Here is a 6,586-nt window from a genome sequence, read left to right as displayed (position 1 = left end):
TTTCAGAACTTTATTAATAAATTCTAGTATTATTTTGAGTCGATAGTTTAGCATAAAAGATTATTGTAGGTGATTCATTTCACTTTTTGTGATTTGCTCTGTGATTACATTTGTATGGTTAAGTTTTACATGCAAACAGCCTGATCAGTATTACATGCTATATCAATCTTATAAATGCGATTGTTTCACAAACAAATGCCGATATTTTTGTTTCATATTGATGTGATTTATACTCTGTGTTTAAAGTGATCCGTTTGTATTTTTAAAATAAAGACAATAAACGTTATCAAATATCAGTTTTAATTGATTAATCTTCACTATTATTGCCATATAAAACACTGCTTATTGCCATATAAGTGACGTGTCAATTAAGAATAAAGGCACAACACATATATAATCAGAAACAACTTGTAAATGAGTAATAAATACACATGTCATTCGCCGGCTATAAATGAACTACCCAGTAGCATTAGAAGTTCCATATGATCATATCGATAGTCAACATTGAATGTTATGAATCCCATTTAGGATGTTACTAACGTTTTTCAATCATTTCTCCTCGCCTTTTCCCTTCTGACACCCAGTGCCCATTTTTGTAATGAATTTCGATCCAAACATACTGTACCACTCTTCTTCCTTGTCGTCGAACGTATATCGAACATACGGTCCCTGAAATTGTGTGGATGAGATAAATTAAATGTATGTTTTCTTCATCTTACAATACAAAAATTGGTTTTTTTAACAAGTTTAACGATTGAGATACTTAGAAATATAGGTGTCATGGGATTTGGGTGGTTTTTAGCTCTATTGAATGTACGTTAGATCTTGGCATCCGAAAATTGCCCTAGTACTTCTTTTCATTCTAGACACACATCCTAAAGTGACTTCTATCAGCATCTTACTTGACAATAATCTCCTTTACAATGGTCGAATGCCTCGAAACGCATGCCGCACAATCTCGGTCACATTCTGGTGTTGACAAGTCGGATTTGTCGAGAAGATTATACACGTGTGTGCGTCATGTGTGGATACAAATGTCCTGTGAATAGAAAAAACAACAACATTGAGATCACGAAGGCTTTATTCGCACCCCCTTTAAATTTAATTTAAAAATTGTGGTCGTTCGCCTAAAATTCTCGAGTGTGATCGTTCGCATAATTTGATATTTTGATATTGCCTACAAAAACATCAATACCCCTTGCAAAGGTACTCTAAATGGTATATATTTGCTTTAAAAGTGTTTTTCGTAAAGAACCAGGTCAAACTAGCGAATTTATCATTGTTTTTGCAAGATATACAAAATGTGTGGTCGTCTGCATCCTCGATTCCAAATTTGTTATTGAATGTTCTCAAAAACTACGAAACCAAGAATATCAGACAGTAAACCACATGAAATCGTTATGGAAATCATGTGGCGTACCATGGGCTAGGTCTTGTTTTAATTCGATTCAAGATAATAAAGAAAACGTCAAAAACATCCGTTTTGTTGTCTCAATTTCTCCGTGGTCGTTCGCATTTGTGGTCACGTGATTGTTTTTGCTCCCTCACATGATTATAATATGTTATTATATCATCGTATTATTTTAATATGTTTAAGGTTGTTCATTGGGTAAAAAAAATGACCATAAACAAAGGGTGTTGTTACACTATTGTAAATGGGCGTATTGAGTAAGGCCTTTTTACTTATTCTAAATGTGGTGAAATGATTGACACTTTCATGTGGAATGAAAATAAGAAATAAAGACTGATCTCAATGAGAAATGAATTTGAAAAACAATATTGTTTTGATAATATTGTTCATTCATTATTGAATTACGATACAAATTCAAAATATTGCATAAATAATCAGACATTATCTATGACATTTTTTTATTTAATTTGTATTTACTGTGAAGAAACAGAACAGCACCAATAAAGAGTCAAGGCGGTCAATCAATGGATGTAACATTTCAAAAGATAATTAATATCGCTTGAAGATAACAATTTTTTCTGACCTAAAATGAGAGATGCTCTCTATCTAAATTAAACTATATTAAGTTATGGTAGTTGATTAATTAAGAAGTATGATAAAAAGAAACCAAATGTAAACAATGAGAATATTTGTAAATCATTTTTTTAGAGAACGGGCTCTATGCCAAATAATAATAGTTTTAGAGAATATGTTATCCAAGGAACAGCCGATGGTGTTAATCTTGATCGTTTTGTTTAGTGAATTACCGTTTATGAAACAATTAAAACATTGTGCTGTGTCAAGACATAAGAGCCTTTATTTAGCAGGAAATTAAGCAAATATATTGATTGACTACTTAGAGTTTATTTCGCCATATATTGCAAATATTTTAACTATATTTTTGACATTTGGACGTAATGTGTAATTGTTCCAATTAGAAAAGCGCCACATATACTCCGTCTAACTACCACGGCATAACATTGTAATTATTAGAGCTAAAATATACTCGTTACTGGAACAGTGTCGAATGAAGAATTGATAAGAAAGTGAAAATAAATTGTCGATGATCAGTTAGGATTTAGAGACAATTTAAGAGCAGTTGAATGCATTTTTATCCTGCATTATGTGTAACAAAATGTGTAAGCAACACACTTAAAAGTATTCTGTTTTAATGATTCTTTAAGGCGTTTGTTTTTGACATTAGTGGTAAAAATTTATTTATGTTAAAATTTATACACCAAGAGGTTAAACCATGAGTGAAAGATATTCACAACATATTCGAACGTTTTTGATACATCACTTGTGCATAAACAGGAAAAATAAAACTTTCCCCACTCATTTGTATTCTTTTTTATGGCCGATGTATGACGTTATTTACATTTTGAGAACCTTACTAGTAAAAATATTGATTGGCTGTCCCTTTGTATGATATTTAATTCTGCTGATGACATAGCCCTACCTACAATTGATTAAAAATGCTTACAATCCGATTTAAACTGTATAAACAATTATTAACGTTAATGGGGCTTGAAAGTTAATTTAATGAAAACAAAAACTTGTATTGATCAGATGAGTAGATTTGAATGGTCATTAAATGATGATCACATGAAATAAGTTGACATATTTACGAACTTAGGAATTAAATTTGCCTTCAATGGTACTGTTGACGATTTTATTAAAACACACAATGAACAAGCATTGACATATTGTTAACAATCCCTTGCCTATATTTAGCAGGTATAAACTGTATGCAAAGACTGAACCGCTAATGTTTTACAATTATATTTTGCCTAAATCATAACATTTAGCTGTAAAAAGTGGGGTATGCGTAATTTTAACTTATTTGACGATATTACGAATTTTGTAAATATATGTTGGGTATCCGTCGGCAAACATCAAATGAGGCTGATCTTCATGAATTTGTTCCCTTTATTCTATCTGTTTGTTTATAAAGAGAGAGAGCTCTAACGATCTAGTGTAAATTGATGAATTCCCCGACCTCTTTAAATGTTCCTGTTTAATAAAATACTGTTAGAGACAGCTCTTTTGTAACAGTCCTTAACACTCTAAGGAAACCATTCAATCTCAAAACTTGTTCATGGTTTCAGTGATTTTAGATCAAGTAGAAAACATGTTATCTTCGACAAAAATGAATATTAAAATAATAATGTAATGTTGCTGTGTTTTGTTTCCGGTCCGAGTAACGAATTCGCACACATATTGCAATATCGACGCCTTGCTTATTGTAATCGCGGTTTGGCAATTTATCCGATGTAGCATGACTGTTAAGATTCAATTTCCAGAATAATATATTAAATCCGAGCTTTTCCATTCATTTAAACACAGACCAATGTCGTAAGGATCTGCAATTTAACCTCTACCGCTCCGTTCCTACTATGAGATTAATACATTGTCAATGTTAGGTCAGTATTATTCTATGAAGGAATTTTATATTCAAAATTATAAACCTCCAATATGTTTATCACTGCTGCCGATAACTGTCCAATATAACATAGTATTCTTGTCTAACAAAAATGTAACAACTTCTTTTAGAATGTACACTGTACTTATCTGAAACACATGTCCTTTAATCCGCTCCCTTCATGCCAGAAATGAAGGTTATTTATTTTCCATTTCGTTAATTCACTTGAAAATACTCCTAAGCGGATGGTTTGCATGTCAACAGGCTGTTATATGCTAATTACATGTATGTGTCTTGTTAAACAACGGCTGCTTTTGTTAAAGTTTAATTAAAAAGTATAATTTGACAAGCTGACATGTGTACATGCTTGATAATCATGATATATTTGAATGCAATACACGTTAAATGTCTTATTTACTTGGCTCCTATAATACAGTTTATTATTTCCTTAAACTGAAATATGATCTCACTCTGTGTAAGGAACGTTTATTTAGGGAATGAATTGCGGGTTCGATGTCATTATCGGGGTAAGAAAGCAGTTGGAGTGGTTAAAGAGTGTGGAGTCCGAATGAGTCCATTCGTACTTTGACCAGGCCAATAGCGTTCATTATTTCATTCAATAATTATTTTAAAAATAATTAATGTTATTTAAAAAAAGACCTAAAGTAAATCTGTTTCACCCATTCTATTAATAAAAAGACCAGATGGTAACCGGAGACAGTTTATGACGTCACTGTAACGCATGAAAATGTCAACCACTTGAAACCATATTTAAAGTAGAATTGAAACACTAATGGCAATAATACATTTACTGTATAATAATTAACACTTTCTGAAATGTTGATTTTTACGGGACCTGCTGACACAATACAAACAATAATAGAATAAACAAACATAATTATCAGTTATTTGTTGGGTGATTTTTACGGAATGTTCGTACTTAAAATTCTTACAGTTGTTAACATTTTAAAAATAAAACACATACTATATCTACACAGAAAGTATGCCAATAGGAGATTGTTTGCCGTGTTATGTAATGAAAAACCACCAAATTGGATAACGAGCACGATGGTCAAGTAAGATGTTAGATTGTTATACTTGTTAATTATAAAATACGTGCCACCGTAAATTTTTATACTTTACCATAAAAATAATTCCATAACAGAATCCATACGCGGTCTCACTTGACTTCATTAATGTCACAGTTAGTTAAGCAATGAGTTCAACCACGAGAGGACACTGCCCTTGAATTATCACAACACGAAAAATGAGAGACAGACTACTTGTTTTCAGCCACAGCCACGCACCGATTTTCAGTAACTGCCCAACGAAGCGATGTTGCACTAGGTGAATTAGTTTGGATCAATACAGAAAACACCGTCAGGAATACCAGTTGGCCTCTAATAACTATAAATAGTGCATATTTCTCGATAAAAAGGAAAATGAAAAACAACAACTTTATTTTACCCAATGCAATTGCAGATAGGTAATCATTAAGATAATTGGGTTAATCAGTAATACTTTTCGAGATGTCACTGCCCATAAATCCGACAACCCCACGAAAATTTAGAAACCGGTTTCATGTTTGGTCACGAGCCGTTTGTCAATAACTGCCAAACGATGCGAAAAAAGAACTAGGTGAATGTGTTAGGACCAATACAGAAAAAAAACCGTCATAAATAAAAAAAAACAGTTGGTCTCTAGTGAATGTAAGCACTGCATATTACCCGAATGCAAGAAATATTAAATAGAACTTTCATTTTTAGCCAATGGAGTTGCAGATAGGCAATCATTAAATACTACACTTTATAAGTATTTCAATTACAAATTTAGCGGTTGTTTAAACGTCCGCTTACTGCCACTTATCCGGTGGAATTTTGTGTTGTTAATGTGTCAGCCAATGACGTTGTATTCTAAGTCTGTAAGGTGAGCTGGAATAAATGAGCTTATTCCTTTAAGTTTTAATCATAATAATTTTACTTCAGATTATCTTACTTTTACTTATTTTGTATAAATTGCGATTAAAAGAGGAATAATATTGCTGGGCTATTGTTTGAATGGTGTTACAAAATCCAAATGGAAATAACATTTCAGTACATGTTGCGCTACTGTCACTGTTATTTTCATTGCACTGTATATATAATTGAAAGAAAACATGGTCCGAAACACAGCAAATAACTTTGATCAACGACATATTTTACGTCAGATATAACTTTGTGTTACCATGGAAACATAGCACGAGCATTGCCACATTGAGACTTGCTGTCGAGGTAATTGTCCAAAGAAATAACAGCGCTGACATCAGGTTTGCATGAAAGAGAATAATATTGAAACTGGATATAGATCAAGGAGACAGCTGTTATATTGATGTTGTACAGTATAATCTTTTGCGGAGACAGCTGTTATATTTTAGTTGTAAAGCGTTATCCGTTGCATAATTGAATTGTAACAGTTAAGTTTACTAATTACAGGCATTTGTTTATAGCATTTGTTTCATAACTTTTCACTCTCCGTTCTCTGCATATGTCTTCTTAGCAAATTAATAATTGCGGTAAAATTTGAATACATCATTCGATATAAATACACAGGTCTTTTCAATTTATTCATTATTTTGATCACTGCTTTGAAAACAATATGAAGTCTTGATTTTAATTAAGAATATGTTGTTATTGTTATTAGCATACAATTTAATAATAATTAGCATGACTTTTGAA

At 32.0% G+C, this 6,586-nt stretch overlaps 1 long non-coding RNA gene across 1 annotated transcript; it reads right to left on the bottom strand.

Annotated features, from left to right (window-relative positions):
• Positions 1-463: 463 nt before the first annotated feature.
• On the bottom strand, positions 464-5,103 carry LOC128245650 (uncharacterized). Its single transcript, XR_008263202.1, has 3 exons — positions 5,016-5,103; positions 903-1,039; positions 464-669 (listed from the first exon to the last, which is right to left on the bottom strand). It is a non-coding gene; the product is annotated as an uncharacterized LOC128245650 (long non-coding RNA).
• Between the last annotated feature and the right edge of the window lie 1,483 nt (positions 5,104-6,586).

This window comes from Mya arenaria, chromosome 9, assembly GCF_026914265.1.
Source record: "Mya arenaria isolate MELC-2E11 chromosome 9, ASM2691426v1".
Lineage (NCBI taxonomy): Eukaryota > Metazoa > Mollusca > Bivalvia > Myida > Myidae > Mya > Mya arenaria.
This window is presented reverse-complemented; position numbering and strand designations above follow the sequence as displayed.